This window comes from Neodiprion lecontei, chromosome 5, assembly GCF_021901455.1.
Source record: "Neodiprion lecontei isolate iyNeoLeco1 chromosome 5, iyNeoLeco1.1, whole genome shotgun sequence".
Taxonomy (NCBI): domain Eukaryota; kingdom Metazoa; phylum Arthropoda; class Insecta; order Hymenoptera; family Diprionidae; genus Neodiprion; species Neodiprion lecontei.
In genome coordinates, this window is record NC_060264.1 from 22,465,412 (window position 1) to 22,483,114 (window position 17,703).

Genomic DNA, 17,703 nt, shown 5'->3' on the forward strand with positions numbered 1-17,703 from the left:
AAGTTATAGGTAGAAATATGTAACTGCGCGTATATTGAATCGATTTAAACAAGTTTTTTCCATGCAACATAAAATCTCTTTCCTTTTATTTTTCTTACGCGATTTCTCACCTTTCTGAAAAAGTTTCTCACTTCTTACGCATAAACTATGCAGCCTCAGAATATATACAATCCATTCGCTAGACCGGGTGCGAAAAATAGTTGCGAGAATGCGAAACCGTAGAGTTCTGCACAGTTTCCAGAAAGTTTTTCAACCGCGCGAGTTTCTGTTAGGCAATAAAAATTCTCGATTTCATTCTCACCTTCTGCAAAACTTGAACAAAGAAAATGAACGAATGAACGAAAAAAATAAACAAATACTTTGGGAAATCAAAATCGGAAACAGTAACAACTAGTTTAAATACGAAAATGAGGACTGACAAATTAAATTCGAGACGAATGTTTGGGAACACAGAAATAAAAATTATGTGTATGATGTGAAATGAACAATTATAAGAAGAAAAGTTGTAAAAAAAAAAAGATTCTGAAAAACTAAAAGTTTATAATTACTTTCGCAAATAAATAAATGAATTCGGAAAAACATAATCGTTCGTTTAGACAAACTAATGCAAAGGAAAAAGTATAGGTTTGTTTGTAAAACATTTAAAATCGATTAATTTCCGGTACAACTGGAAGTTCATATTAAGGCAGTGTTCTGGCTTATGTTAGAGGTCTAAAAAAAGGTGATTTTCGAAAATTTCAGAATATGACCTTTCTTTAGGCCTCTAACCCAGGACACTGCCTTGAACGGGGCATGCCAATCTTTCATGACAACCGTTTGGTTGTAAAATACTGCAAGTTTCAAGGATATAAAAATATTTGTTCATTTTACCTCCGAGAAGATAAGTTGGTAATTAAGAAAAAAAAAAAAAAAATGAAACGCTGTCGTAATCGATTCACGCGCGAGAATTTGTTATCAATAGCAAGATTCGAGGGCTGATCAAGATTCCTTATGCCGTTCAGGTGCAGCGGCACCCTCGAAAGCTTTCAACTTTCGACGAATTAACATTTCCTCGTTCATACTTTAAAAACAGGCCTCTCATCTTTGCCACTGGTGTCGCGTAGGGACACCAAAGATTCGCGTTAACGCGTCAGATTGCTCCTTTCCCTCCCAATTCCACGAAACTTACGTGAAATTAGGTGAAATGAAGCGTGGCAAAGTGGTCGACGAGAATTTAAAGTCCTTTTTTTCTTCTCCCCATGCTTTTTCACTCTCATTCCACTCTCTCTCTCTCTCTCTCTCTCTCTCTCCCTCTCTAGTTTTTTTTTTATTTCGTCCAACCGAATCGAGGGCAATCGAAAAAATGTATATTGATGATTATTATCCTATCCAGCACGACGAAGATGAGAGAGCGAGGCAAAAAATGGAGACGAAGAAGCACTCGATTACTGAGAAATTGTCGCAGCTCTTCTCTTAATTCTTATCGACGCCGCTAGAAGGCCTCGTGTCGTATTAATTTCTCATTAGCGATCCAGACCTCGCGACATTCTTATTTTAATCGTTATTATTGTCAATTATAGGTACGATTATTTTGAGAGTGTTACTTCTTTGTTAAAGATCCCTTCTTTCGTTTAAACTGTTTTTATCTCATCCTCTGATAAATACGAGAAAAACGTAAAAACGGACGAAAAATTCAAGAGAATTTTCATCTCAACTGTATTTCGTTACAGCATGTCATCGTTAATCACTGGCTTAGCATTTCTGACCATTCACTTTTCCTGGTGGTAAGAATTCGGTTTTTTTTTTTTTAATTATATCAAAATTCTCACACTGGGCGATAACTCAATTTCGAACGAGTAAAATTCAACTTTCAATCGACTCGTCAAAATCTTTTATACTTTCTTATCTATTCATCCGTCCAGTCATCTATCAGCTCAAAATTTAATCAGCGAAAACCGATTTGTCTACAAAATAAATTAAGTTTTCTACACTATGTTACACATGCACCTGTTTCAACTTTCGTTTTCCGTTTTAGTCAAATATCGTAAAATTAGCGACTACGTTTATACTTCACTGACTAAATATACGTTTCTTTGACTTGTGTTATGAATGAATTTCCATCTTTTTTCTCATCCGAAACTTTTCCGTTTCTCTTTTAACTCACAAATTCCACATAGTTGAAAGAAAATTTCTTCGACTCTATGCGTGTCGATAATTTTTCGAAACTTAGCAGTTTCTTCTTCTTGGAATAAAAAAAAAAAAAAAATAAAAAAAAAAAATAAAAAAAAAAAATCGGAATCAGATTATTCTATTCTTCCCATTCCAACTTCAAGCCGCAGCAGGGCTGTCAGGATATGGGATATGGCAGGAGAAAGAACAAGGATATTCCGGGCAGCGCGTAATATGTTATTTAAAGGTCCTCGCGTCGCGCGCGTTTCTCTTCACCACCTTTCTCCCCTTTCGCTTCGCCATTCACCCTCACTCTCTCTCTCTCTCTCTCTCTCTCTCTCTATTTAAGTAACTTTTCGATTCTCCCCCTCGCGTCGAGCATCCGTCTTCCCGGAGTCTCGGAGCCCCCGAAACCCCCCCCGTCAACATCCAAGTCACGCCAATCCTCGCTCATTTGTCTGGAAGCCCGGTAATGACCGCCTGCCTACCTCCGGAGCTTCTTATTACTTCGTGAACACCCGGTGTGTGTGTCTGCCCGCCTGCCTGCGATCAGGTGCACCGGCTCATTTTTCTCACTCCCGCCGCGCAAACGCTCCTCGATATTATGTACGCATTTTTTTTTTTTTTTTGTTTTATTCCTTTTTACTTTGATTACAAAGGTCAGCAGAATAAATTCTTATTTTTTTATTTTTTGAGATTATATTCAAATGAATAAATTTCGATTCTCTGCATCGAATGATAAACAACACCTTCATTCACTACTTAAAAAGTTTACTTTTGTCTTTTTTTACGTCGATAAATACTTAACATCGGTCAACACGAATTTGGAGTCTCGGTTCTAGACGTCAAATTTTTATTTCCTTCGCGTAACTGATAGAGGAAAAAACATTTTCATTGGATGAAGTTTGCTATGGTAGAAATCGGAACAATATTTCGAATTTTCAGAAGAACCGCAAAAAAAAAAAAAAAATTTAAGAAATTTAAATGCGGAATTGAAGCTTATTTAATTGTTATTTACAATAAATGTTTCAAAGAATAGGTAATTTTTCTTATAATCCAAAATATCGGTTTGGTTTCTACAAAAGCAAACTTTATATAATAAAACTAGTTTTTTTGTTATTTGTTGCGTGGAAGAATTAAAAGTTCGACATGTAGAACCAAGACTCAAAATTCGTGTTGACCGGTGACTATGAGTGTCAGTTATGCTACTGAAATTTAAATCGTTATTTCTCTTCACGATTATTTCAGATGCGAATGATTGAAGAAGGGAAAAAAAATCAAAATCCGCATTAGGGAATTTTTTCTTTTACGTTCTTTTCAATAGCAACAATTTTCGTTTTGATTGCCAGAAATACTAGTTTTTTAAATTCGAATCAGTAAGTTTGTATCTAAGTTTTGCAGCAAATGTAGAAGATTCAAAAATGCTCAAAATTTCAAAACGTTCACTTCTGAGTTACACAGAAATGAAAAAATTTAATACGAAATTCCAGGTCAATTATCTCGAATTGATTATTGTTCAATATTATGAAATGTGAAATCAAATCCAAACTCTATGTAGAAAAATCATCAACTTTGATCACCTGAAAGTCCAATTTTGTAATGATGACAATTATGACAATTTTATGATTTGTATTTGGTACAAAATTAAGTCACAAAAATTACACTGAAAGTATTCATGAAACGCATAATATACCTAATGATGGTAAAATAACAGAGATTATTGAATTGATGACTCTAAAACAACATATTTCGAAAAATATATTTGACGATTGAGTAGAAGCATATTTTCGGTTTTCATTTTCTCTCAATTCGGACGATTTGATCAAGATGGTAGTGAAAATGTAGAAAAATCATGTTCCAGAAGAGTCACAATATCAAACGTTCGAAAACGCGAAAGTTGCTTTTACAGGATTTTAAAACGTAGAAAGGTAGAACATAGAAAAAAAAAATATAGGATCGTCAGAATAAATAAGATCAAATCTAGCCAAAAAAAATTTCAAAAATTTGCCTTTCTCAGATTTCGATGTTTCAAACTTTGATATGCATTAAAACAGATTCTCGTGCTTTTGAAAATTCTATATCGTGACTCTTTGATCCGACGTGTTCCAGCGATAATTGAAATTCTTCTCGACGATATTTCACGTAAATTGAGGGATAACGTTTCCACGATCAAAATTTTTTTCATCCTGTGTCTCCGGCAGCTTCTTATTTATATTTTGCTCTTCAGTTCTCCGCTGATTGAGATCGGCCGATGTAAGTAAGTTACTCAGCCGGCAAGGGGCACGTGGATCCGGTATTCGAGGGTTCGGGGAAGGGTCCTTCAGGCCTCAGCCCTCGGATCGGCGAGGGTACACGAGGCACGTTCCGGCTGTAAATGCTTCTTTAATAAATCATTGAGCCCTTATACCCGGCACGCGGGGAGTTGGAGGTCTTATCCCTGTTTTGTTACGGCCCTGCCTTGTTCCTTCCGGTATTCTCGTACGGATACACGGACGTATGACGAAATTCCGTATCACGACAAGCTGCCGGCTGTTATATAGCCTCACCCCCTCCCTTCTAACTGCCAACAAATAATAAAGACTCCCGCCTCGTTAAGCTCCGGCCTCTCTCTCACTCTTTTCGCGCGGGGAGAAAAAATTTACGATCTTCTTGTTGGAAAATTTATGCACACTGCCGGCGAAGGAACTCGGAATTGATAATGATTAAGAAATAGGAGAGGGTAGAAAATACGCGGAGAAAAGAGTAATAATAAAAATTCGAATGCAACAAGAAACGTGGAAAGTGGTTTGGACGAAGAAGCTTTTATTGGGTGGGGGGGGGATGAAGATGAAGATCGTACGTAATAAGAAAATGGAAGCCCAAAAACTAAATGAAATTATACTTACTCGATTGTACGTTAATTCCAAAGACAAATTCAAATTGGATTAATCTGCTTTCTCTCTTCAACTAATTCTCAGTCAAGTTTCACTATTTATTTTCTGTATTCCTATTCTTACATTATCGTTCCACATATTGCACTTCCAAAAAAAAAAAAAAAAAAACAACAAATGGTGAAGAATCGATGTTCGTTTTTCGATACTTTGGGTTGTTCTGTTTTTTTTTTCTTCTACCACCAATAGAGATATTGTTTCAATTTCTATTTCATCCTCTTTTCCGTCTCTCTTTGACATATTCAATAATTTGTCGAATCGAAGGATAATTAACAGGTTTGGTTGGGGAGAATTGCGGATGCCGAGGGAAATAATACGTACCTAATTTTCCCCGAGTCTGTTTCCCACCCTCCGGGCTTTTCCGCCGAGCTCTCGAGTCTCCGCTGCTGCTCGAGGTAAGTAACGTAATATTCGTAAATAAAATGGCACTGCCAATCCCCGCTTCCCCCAGCAACCCTCTTCGCGTGTCAATTTTCTTAAACGAAATTTAAAGCGGGGGCGGAGAAATATGCTTGTTCACATTGTCGCAATAACACCGAAGGCCAAATCGATGCCGCCACTTATTTTCTTTTCTTCGATTTCTTCTCTTCAGAATTTTTTTATCCCCTGCTTTGTATATTTGTATTCATTTCTCAAGATTTTCAAATCACGAAAGAGTTTCATTCAATGATTTTTTCTCTCTCAATTCGTAGGCGAAATTAAGAGTCTGAGTCAGTTTAGCATGACCAGTTCGCCGGGGGTTGAAATTTTGAATTTGTCTTTATTCTGTCCGAATGTCGAGCTCGAATTCTCAAAAATTAAGACTGTTATGGACCCTTAGATCGTATTTTTTTATTTTTTTTTTTGTTAATTTTACATCCAAGTTGCGGATTTTTCGTAACCAAAATCGATTTTTGTGGAAAACGTTTACGCTATATTGACAATCCAACAAAAATTCAACGATAAAACTTTGCTCGCACGTTACTGTTTCAAAAGTATCGCAAACTGCAAGAAGTTTGAGAATTCAGAATTTTTTCAGAACTTCTTTCAACTGACTGATCACTCGAAGATCGGTCCTTGAACCGATTTGAGACCCTTCAGTTAGTGAAATTTGAAAATTGGATAAGTTTTGAGTCTGTCTCGAGGCGGTGTTCCCCCGATTACATTCAAAATTGAAACGTCCGGGGCATGAAGATCACAGATATCTCTGAGCGAGGCGCATCACGTACTGGAAGACCAGACACTACAACGTGGGGTTTGTATTTCCTCCGACGCGACGGGAGGTTGGAAAACTTGTCGGGTATCGCGTTCGGTTCCTTGCAGCGCGAAGAATTCGAGGGAGAAGAGAAGAGAAGAGGAGCAGCGAGGATCTGAGCCTGGAAATTAGTCTCGGAGACATCAAAGTAAAGTGACGCAAGATGGCGTCGCGCAAGGACGTGCGCGGAATGGCCGCGCGATGCAAATCGCTCCGGCGGAAAGCCGAGTCGAGTCGCGACCGTTAGTTAATGTGTCAGGGAGGCCTGTAGCACCAGGAAAAAGGGGAAGAGGACGGAAAGAAGAAGAGAAATGCTTCCAGTCAGCCCGCGTTCAGCTTTCAAAAAGTTTTTCCGAGACTCCCTTCCCCCACCCCTTTCCCCGCAGCCCGCGCGTTTCGCAGGACACATCCGGAGATGCGACATGTGAGGAGGAACCATCAGAGAGAAAGCGGAAAGAGGTGGAAACTTGGTAACTGAATTTATTTATCGCGAGTACGACATGTGCGGAATAACCTTAAGCTTCACCCTTGTTTCAGTTTCATAATCCACCGAGGCCTTTCTCTCCGAGGAATTTGTATTCTCAGAAAGAAAACAAGACGATTTCGTCCCGGCGAAAAATTTGAAGGTTATTTCGGTTCTCAAACTGGTGAACTTTTTAAGTTGACCAATCGCAGTCCGCGCGCTCAGCGACCGTTACGAATTCCCGCTGCCGTCATTGGTTCGAACTTCGAATTGGCCTGGTTTGAAAACCACCTGACTATCGGAGTTACCGCTGAGGCAATATTTTTGCGATTTTTCACGGGGAAATCTTGATTTCCGGTTGGAATACAGACCAATAAATGAAGGACAGTGAGAGGGAAGATCGATGCGACGGTTTTCCCATCTCGATCAGGACTGTGTTTTGCCTTTTCTTTTCTTCCTTCTCCGTCCCTCGTGTTTCCCGAATTTCACCTGTTCAGGCCCTCGGGGATATCTCGGCGGCTGTGGCGGCAGGAGCAGGAATACACCGTTTAATTTCACGCTGTTGACTGCAGGGACTTCGAGACTGATTGCGATACCGAGCAGCTGCTGCTCTCTCTCTCTCTCTCTGTCTACCTCTCTCTGTGAGCATCAGTCATCTCGGTTATCCACACGTCGCTCCTCTCGCATCAAACATCTTCCTTCTTTTCTTCTATCTTATACATTCTCCTCCCTTTTTTCCAATCCAAAACATCCGCCTGTCTCCCCTTGGCACATAAATTGAACAAATTTCAATTACCTGAATACACGATGTGGAACTTTGCATTTTACTAGACATTGTTTTTTAGCGTAGAAAGAAAAAAAAAAAAACCGAAAGGCAAAACAGAAATCAGAACGAATTTCTCAATATCTTTGGCTTATCGGTGGTTTTTTTTTTAAAATTTTTTTTTCCCTTTAATTCTCAGTACATCTGTTCAGTCGTTGAATTTTGATTTCGTTGTTTTTTTGTTTTTAGCGGCAATGTATATTGTCAAAATTCTGCAATTTAGGAAGAAAAGAGTCTTGGAAGATTGTCTGAATCCTTAAACCACTTTTCCCACCCTTCTCGCGAAAAAATTCAAAAACCTTTCTGTCCCGTGCAACGATAGCCGGTGTGAAAAAAAAAAAAAAAAAAAATTAGCACCGCTGAAGGTTGTGTTGATCTCTTCAATTTCTGGGATCGCAAGCCCAGGATCAAGTCTGCGATATCCGGGATGACGAGGATACACCGTCAATTAAATTCCATTCATCTCGCTGGGCCGAGAATCTGACGTGTGGGCGAAACACATACCCTCCCATGTTGTTATTATTTACCGAACGGATTCCGGAAGCGCGTGTGAGTGGATGGTTAGGAAGGCGGTGATAACACGAAGGGAAAATTAATACCCCGGTGTCTCCGGGTTAGGTGCTAATCGGGTTTCACCCCTCTCGCCCTCTGATTCTCTCTCTCTCTCTCTCTCTCTCTCTCCTGCTCTCTCTTCTTCTCCTACCCCCGCCCTCCCCGCAGCATCCAGCACACAACGTCGCTTTTATCCCGCGTCTCGCGGCACGTACTCACGGCTGGTACACGTGTTCATTTTCTCCCATACTGCCGGGGATGGTAAAGGGGCCGAAACGGGGCGTCCCGGGGCTTCAGAAGCTAACCAAATTGTCCCGCGTGTTCCGTGTTGCACCCCAGGAATACAAAGAGAGGATAGAACCGCCGAACCGTCTACGGGACGCGCGAAAAGTAACCAGCACCAACTTTCAGGCGAACCGTAGAGAAAGAAGAAACTGCCAAGCAGGGTCTCAAATTTTTTTCCCCCTCAGTTTCCACGCTTTGCCGCACTGTAAAACGTTTCGCACTAAAATTAACCGATATGGACTAGTTTAGAGCAATCTCTGTCGGCGTTTTGGAAACTTGACATCGGATAGTGTTGTATTGACATCGGATAGATTTACACTGTCACAAAATTCACGGTGTCGATAAAAGTCCACACCGATTAGTGTACAATTAAATATTATCGGTGTAAATCGTTCGATTCTTGACACCAAGTGGTCTTAAAATCAACACTAAAATGGTGTGGCCTTCCATAGAATATTTTCGATGTTACATTTAACAAAGCATTTCTAACAGTGTAGATTCGTATCGGCCAGTGTGTGGTTAATAACATATAGTGTTAAATTGATATCAGACAGTGTTAGATTCATAATAAATAGTCTAAGATTGACATCGGATAGAGTATAGACTGACATCGGATAGTGTTAAATCGATATCAGATAGTATTCAGTTCAGTTTGAATAATGTCAGATTGAGATAAGATAGGTGCTGTTGAATTTGTATTCGATATGGTTACATCCGCGTTGAATGGTCTCAGATTGGCACTAGAAAGTATTAGATTAAAACGAAATTACACACTGCGGAAGTTATTAACTATAATTTGTGTCGCAGTGTGCAGGTTGAAAGCACGAATCAAATAACGATAGAGGAAGATAGGGCTGAGTACTTGGACAAGGAGTGAAGGTTTCGAAGCCTCTTCCGGTTTATTCCTCACTCTGCGTCCATCTTCGGACTTCCCCCCTGAAGTTGTAAGGACGCACACGTGGAAAAAAATTCTTTCACGGTGACCCAGCCAGTAAGACAGTGAAATTTCGGCTAGTTTCCTCGAAATGTCGTCTGCTCTGCGACCCCCGGAGTAAAACGGAGAGGGGTAGTTTGGCTTCTTCGCTCAGGCAGGTGAACCAGCACGCCGCGGGACTCGAGCACTGCTGGATGGCTGAATTATGTGCTCAAGGCTCATTCCCTCGGCTGCTAAAAGTCCTCGGAGGCTTCTACCTCCGCTTTTTATTCTTATTCTTCTTATTCTCGCCTCTGGCAGGGCGGTAGTCACGTTTTTTTCTCTTCTTATGAGGACGGGAGAAGAGGGAGAGACATCGCATAGAGGGACCCGGCAACTCGCGTACGAGGCTGCAGGATCAGACGATTGCGTTAGGCTTTCGCGCGTGCCCAATTCACGGCCTTGTGACGAAGTCGGAAAAGGTGGGAAAAGGTAGCGCTAAGGGCGAGGGAAGAAAGGTAAAAAAATAGAGAACGCGAAGTTTGGACAAAAGTAGGAAACTGAGGAAGAAGATGACGATAATCGGTTTGAAAATCGTCAGGTATTTCAAGACAGATAATTGAAAAACTACATTGACACTGATATCGGTGAACCTCTGCTTCATCTTCTTCTTCCTTTGCTTCGTGATCTCTTGCCCTCTTAAAGTTAGTTTTCTTCGTGATGTACGCAGTATTTACTGTTTCCTGGCTAACTTGTACAATACAGCAAGTTTAAAGTAAAAGAATATCGAATCTTACATTATGTCTTGGTGATTTTCAATGATCTTCGTGGTCTTTCTGTTCATTTTCTCCGTAATAAGCGTTTTAATAATTTCAAGTTCACGTTCAATGGTGTAGAGTATAAGTAAAAAAATATGACGATATTTTCTTATTCTTTTTATCTGATATTCCTTTCTTTTCTGTATTCATCCACCCATCCATTCATATAACTACCCAGTTCACTACAGCGAGACGAATTCATCCCTCTGCCTGCCTTCATCTTGGTGTAAACTTTCTTGAGTAGGTAGTTGTTTTATCTGCAAACGACGTCGACGACATCTTGAAGCCAGGAGAGCGCAGGGTGTGAAAATGAGAGTGAGAGGTTCGTAGAGGCGAAGAATTGCTACGCAATCCCTCCAATTTTTTCTTTCCAAGCTTCATGCTCCACGCCAGATTCTCTCTTCTTGGGGAGAAAAATAAAACAAGAGGGAAAAAATTGGCAGACAAAAACAAAGAAGAAGAGGAATAAAAAACATTTCTCCTTCACCAGCACCACCGGCAATCTCCAATCTCTGACTTTTCCCTACGTGAAACTATAACATCCGCTACCCACGTCTCCCCTAGTCACTTTAAGCCACTCCGTTTCGCCTCGGGGTCGAAGGTATTAGAACAGTCGCAAACTGATTACAGCTACACGTGGGAGACTACAATGTGAATTCATAGACCGCGTAAGTTTTTGATATGAAGAATCGAAAAAGAAAGCGTAGGTACCTAATTGTAAGTATAGAAACATCAATCAGCTCTGGGTTTGATCTTAAACATAGCCGGTTCTTCAAGACTCCCCTAAATTTACACCTTGTTCATAATTTTTTTCAAATTACCATTTTTTCCCGAACTACAATATAAATTTATCAGAAACGAGGAAACTCTTACAGAATTTCGCGTCCGAATTGATCAGCCTTTCTTGATGACGTTGTAACCAATTTGAACTGGATTCAAGAAAACAAAAAGATGGAGACTCACTCAGCTGACAATTAAACAATTGCGGCTTTAACTCATACTTTTCATTGCACCTCCAGATACAATAAACATACACCGCTACCAACCCAAGGTGTAATTTGGTCGCCAGTGAGTATAGCTTACAGACTCGAAGGCGTCTGTGTTGTCCCTAACTCAAGGAGACGTACGGCTTTCCTGAATCATAGATTCTTGGGTCTGGTGCAAAGCGGATGGTAAACAGGCAAGGCAGCCACGTGTAGGATAGATCACACATGTGAATATGCATCGGCATGAACAGCGCGAAAGGGTATTCGCTGGGAGTTCCTCCTCGAAACGGGAACTTCCGGTCACCGCGAACTCTTCAGGGTCCACATTTGGCACGCAAGGCAACGGATATGCGCGTTTCTGTTTCCTCCGTGTACCTTGTCGACCACCCTCAAGACACGCCTGCTGAACGCAAGAATCTCTCCGTGATCCTCGCTTACTTTTCACCCTAGATGGGAAAATTGAGATAGGTTTGTTTAACCGTAACGGTGACTCGGGTCTTCGTGCAGCCTCGTTATTGCCGCGATTTTGTTTAACCCAGTCCTAGTGCCGGATGTACTAGCTAGTGCTTCTTCTGACGGCGCCGAAGTGTCTAGACGTCGCGGCTACGTCGACCGTTGCAGCTAATGGTCACTAAACATGATATGTTGGTACCGAGCTAACGTATCGCTGTTGGTATTATATCACCCTGATGTTCATGAGGTCAGGGGATGTTCAAAACTGCATTTCAATTTTCTTCGGTAATGAAACTCAAGGTTCAAACTGAATCGATCGAAACGCCGACTAGTCTTCCCGATCAAAAGAGTGCTTGTTGACATTCGAAGTCGGTGGAATTTGCCCAGAATCAAAAATTTATCTACTCGTGATTAATTTCTCTCGAAGTCGAACAGCCTATGAGCGAAAAATGGTCCCGGGTATACAATGTTGTATGCATTCTACGCGTATGTATATTGGTAAAAACGAGACTGCGTAGTTTCAATTTCAGTGATATCGATCTGCGAATAACAGGGTTAAGGGGTGGAGAAAGCAGGAAGGAGGCGGTGTTGAAAATGGAAGGATCGCAGATCAATCGTTTCGATAATAAATATTCGGTCTGTGATCATGACGCCTTCTCGAGCATTCCGAAATCTTGTGATATGTACGCGCTAGTGTGTGTGTGTGTGTGTGTTCTTCGAGTGTTGTTTTTTTTTTCTCTCGTTCCTTTCCTTCGAGTGATTTCTCCAAGGGTTCGATTTAAATAACCTTAGATATGGAAATGAATTGAATTTTTTATTTTTAGATACACCCATCCAGTGAAAAAGAGAGAGAAAAAGAGAAATGAGAATACGAGGTGAGGTCGAAGCTGCACCACCGTCCTCTATAGAATTCTACAAGCACCGTACATTTCTCATTCTCTCCTCGATTCCCGATTCCCGTCACACTTGGAATTACATTCCTCTGTTAGGTTGTCGTACGCATATATCCATACATATATAGTACTACAAATCAATGATCAAGGTATGCATGATAACGCAGCGAATTCTTTTCGAAACACGTGGGAATTTCTGAAATTTTTCCACCAATCATACGAACTTCAATTTTGAGTTATGAATTTTTTTTCGTGCCAAAGGTAAAGTGAAAAAAATTATTTAAGAATCGTAAACGTATTTGCATAATCCCCGATAAACAAGATTAGTGTTGAAAAAATACTGTCATAAAATAGAATGGTAAATCGAACGGGAAATAAACAAACGGGTGACTGATTTTCTCCTGTGTTAAAAACCGTCCCTTCGCTTCGCGATACAGTTGGTAAGCTTGGCGGAGGGATCGGTACTTAGCATGCGGTGTGGATAACGCGTAAACCGTGGGGGTATATCCGGGAATATCCCTCAGAGGATAATTAATACGATCTTCCGCGGTGGAGCCACGAAGCGTTCGGTCGCGTCGTCGTGCGACCACAACTGTGCTGCAAAGTTAGAAGGGCAAAGCAGGGGTGGTGAGGGGTGAATTATTACATTTGCAGGTATGTGCATACGTTCGAGTGTATGGGCACCCACATCCTTACTTGCGTACAACGTACGGTAATTATTTTACGCACTCGTGTGTGTTGTTTTGGAACCGAGGGAAAAGACCCCATGATTTCGAGGGTTGCTGGGAAACTTGTTACTAGCCAGAGGAAAAACTTGTTTTGTACAATCGATGCTTGTGGGAGCAAAATCTATGGATTTTAAAAATTGAAAATCAATTTCTATTACTCTTGAACAATCCGGGATATAATCCCAGTTAATACAGAGATTCCAAATAGATAGATTAGAAAGTAGAGAATAAACTAAGCTGAGAATATTTGAATTTTGATGAAGTGGGATCCGAATCAGATTCTCCTTTACAGATTCGAACGCGAATCAAATGAAAATATTAGAAGTAACGTGCGTGGTTGTATTGTGCAGAATTGCGTATAACCTAGAGCTCAAAGTTTTAGATATAGTTGTAGGTATAGGGCAGCCTCGAGATCTCGGGAATGTTCGCAGAAGGGAATACTAAATATTTTCGGAGTAAACATCGGGCGTTGTATATGATTCAGTTTGTGTGCGTAGGATGAGGGTATTCTGAAATTGAGCAAATCCCTATTTTCTCACTCAAGTGTACGTGTAGCTTACTTTTCGAAACTCCCTAAACCGTAACGAAATATTTTTGCATTATGGCTCTATTGCAAAAATGAATTCACAGTGTAGGCACACCGAAGATTGATTCCAAAAATTATGTTAGCATACCTACGTTAAGAATATTATCAGAAAGGAAGTGTTTCTCGGAAAATGTCAAAAGCCTGTTTTCGACACTTTTTCTCCCGCTAACAAACCTCGCCTATTCAACGAGACGTCCAAACATTGGTCTCCTTTCTGTCACCAAAGAGTAAGTAAAATTTTCACATTCTTTTCCCATCGGTCTACGCTATGACTCGACATCTCTTTACCAACAGAAATATTTTTATTTTACAATTGTGTAACAACGGTTTAGCTGATGAAAGTGATCCCACATCGTTGGATAATTTCAAATTCGTAGTATTTCCCGCGCTTATCTATCGAAAGGTACAGAGAAGAGAAGAAGAGGCTATAATCGAGATTGGCAGCAACGGCGCCGCGTGGCGAACGTGGCAGCGCGAGGCATCACGGGGAGGCGGGAGGAGAATGGAATAAAAGGATCGATGAGCGGTGGCGCAAGAGCGGCGCGTAGCAGTTTGGAATAAATATGGCCGCCGGCCTGTCCTATATCGAGGGTGAAGAGAGTGTTGATAAATTCCTGTAATCCAGGGCGGGTAATTTGGTGTGTTTTTCGCTGCCGGTTCGGTGATCGCAACGCGGTTCTCAGCCCTTGAACGAGACTACATTGCTCGTCTCCTCGGCGTATGCAACCCGGTAAACGACGCGACTGAGGCGAACAAGGCGCCGAGGGCAACACGCCACGCATCGCCCGCTTTCTTCTTCCGCTCGCCTCTCTTTCTTGGCCGCGCCTCACGCCACGCTCGACTCGCTTCGCAAACGCAAACACGGCCCGGCTTACGCCGAGTAAATAGATGGGCTTGCCTTGCTGCGCTGTGCAGTTTGCGCACTAGCCATTCGAGCCGAGTCGACGTTCTGCGCACGTCGATTCCACCCGCTCTCGGCGCCGAATTCAAATCCCGCGTTTATCTTTATTTCCAGTTGCCGGATTATTCTCTTTTTCGGCTCTTTTTGTTCGGTTTTTAAATCTGTGGAGATCGTATAGCCGTTTCCACACAGAATCCGCTCATATATTTTCACTATTTCCTTGATCTCTGATATCGTTTTTTACACTGAATTCTTCGTATGTACAAATAGAACAAATTACTGTGCTGTGTGTCGAATGTGTTCTATCCGATTTTCGTAATTTTCATCAGCATTCGCGCGTCTCATGCAGTGCTGGTATCAATCGGAAGTGAAGCTGAAACTGGAAGAACGAACGAATCTGCGGATGAGATAATCGGTGAGTTCCACTAAATAAATTTTATACCTTGTTTCCATGGAATCCACTGACAATTTGTGTTTTTGACGAATCAATGACATTGTACCGATTTGAATTTGTGACATATTTATATTTACATAAAAGTAACCAAAAGCTGAAGAATTGAAAAAACGGAAAAAGTCGAAAGATGCGATTAAATCAACCCAGGTTTTGCGTTATTTGCACGAAGCACGACATTCTACTTCCAATGTAAGTTGAGTAGCGGTTCGAGTTTAAGGCCTCGCAACGTTTCCTAGTCCTGATACCTTCTCGACGTTCACGTGCGCTGTATTGTGCAGTGATATTTCACCCTTAACTACATCGCGTCCCTTTACTCGAGGCGTGGGATATGGTTATACATATATTTACGTGTATATATGTACATGTCGCGAAACAATTCGTTACCGTAATTAGCATCGTTAGCGGCTCAACTGCCTAGCAATAACGCTCAGCTATGAGACGTGAATAACGTGTATTTCCGTGTACCTGAGTATATTTGAGCATCACTGGCGAAAAACTTGGTCACAAAAGGAATCAGCAATAATAATAATTGATGAATATAACGCTTGTTAGAAGAAGAAAAGTGAAATACAAAAAATACCCGAGTATTATTTTTATCTCGCTTGTATTTTAGTTTGTGGATTATTTACGTACACGCTTTTAATTTATTTCTACTTATTTTTTTCCTCTGTTATTATCTTCATGATTGTCATTATTATTATCGCTTTAACGTCCCTCCACGCCCACCTGTAGCTTTTCACGGCTGTTATGTTATACGTCAAGCGGCGAGACTAATAATAAACCTCGTTAATATGCATAGATTACATTATTTCCGCATATCTACCAACGCCCTGTCGCATATTTTGTTATATTTTGTTTTTATTCTCACTTCTCATTTCCGTTATCGTTCCTTCAAATATTTGCAATTCTCGTCATCGGTTTCATTTTCCATTCTTGCTTGAAATTAAATTAAAAATTGCAAAAAGCTGGTCATAGAAATTGTTTGAAAAGTATCTGAAATAATTCAGAAATAAAATTTATCTTATTCGGCAGGTGAAAAATGCGTGTGAAAAACTCATCAATTAGTCGCCAGATTGTCCTCTGCAGTGTTATTCTCTACGTGCTTTGAACTTCGGAGAAGAAAAATACACGCGCAAAACCACAAAGATGAGGTTGAGTCTTATTGAAGAACGCGAACGTTTGTAGCTTGCATATATATCGGGTCTCAAAAAACGAAAATCTTGTCTTTCGCTCATCGATAGGCAGCACACGCGTTCTGCAGCTTCTGTCGCGCGTCTCACTCAGGGGGTTAAAGCAGGAGGAGGGAAAGGGGGCTAAGGGTTAAGACTGGATCAAGGATCCAAAGATCCAAGGATCCAAGGATCAGGGATATACCCGGAGCCTATAAGGGTTGCCAGGGATTCATCAATCCAAGGGGATCTTCTTACATTAGTTCACCTCTCTGGCCTCGTGCAACCCAATGAGCGAAAGAGTGGCTAAGAGAAGGGGGGAGAGAAATACATACATGGTTCATACCATCGTTAATTTGCCGTACATAAATCATCATGCGATAAAATATTCCGCCTATAACTGAAAATTAACCGAGAACGGGGAAAAGGGGGAAGAAAACATGAGGGAGGAGGGAGGGAATAGCAAATTTGGGATAAATTTTTGGGATTTTTGGTGACGGGCGGAATTGATTGAATAATTTGGTTTATCTTTTTGGTTGGTTTTTCATACGACAGATACGCGAATGTAAAAAAGTATATCCAGTTGTAAAAAATACAGTTACTCGTGTAATATTTTGATGTATTTTTTTTTCTTTCGCGCATGATTACTGTCTCGTCACGGTGATATATTGGAAGTCTTGTAGGATCGAATAAATCTACTTGGACGATAAAAATGAAAATTACGGCTCGAAGTAAAAAGAAGAGAAAGGAAGATTACAAAGAAAATTCGAGTTAGAAAAGAAAGTACGTAGAAGAAGATTTGAGAAAGAAGGAAGAAAAAAAACGTCATGGCCTCCCGTATCCCGCCCACGTGTATAACGGTGCAGCAATAATGCCTCTAGGGATGAAGAAGTGAGTATAAGGGGTTGGAGGATGGAGGATAGAGGGAGGGTAGTGAGGTCGGGATCGCGGCATGAGGGGGTGAGGATTAACCCTGAGGAATATAAATGACTTAGTGGAAATTACGTTTCATCACGAAACTTACCCCCCACCTTCTACCTCCTCCCCGTTCGCCAAAACGCCGCAAACAAGTACGCACTACAGAACGTATGCTTGTCATTCAAAGATTAAAAGACTTAGAAAATAGCTTCGGGCATTGAACAGAAACACAGACTGGGGGATTGCAAATTTTTTATTCCAAAATTAAACGACATAACCTAAGGTGAGCTAGGGTTATGCATAACCTGACTTTGTCATTTAAGAATTTTGAAATTTCGATACTAACTTTGGTCACTTGATAGAGATATAGAATGTGAGGTTGAAAAAATTTTATTTCAAAATTAAAAATACACCCAACCTACAGTTCAACCTGATTTTAATCCAGCATA

The 17,703-nt window shown here is 40.8% G+C and overlaps 1 protein-coding gene across 1 annotated transcript in view; it reads left to right on the forward strand.

Moving 5' to 3' along the window:
- Positions 1-15,020: 15,020 nt before the first annotated feature.
- Positions 15,021-17,703, forward strand: part of LOC107223117 (protein muscleblind) — a 282,556-nt gene continuing 279,873 nt past the window's right edge. Inside the window, exon 1 of the mRNA XM_046740801.1 lies at positions 15,021-15,128. The gene's annotated coding sequence lies outside the window, so the exon portion shown is untranslated. The remainder of the gene's footprint in view (positions 15,129-17,703) is intronic.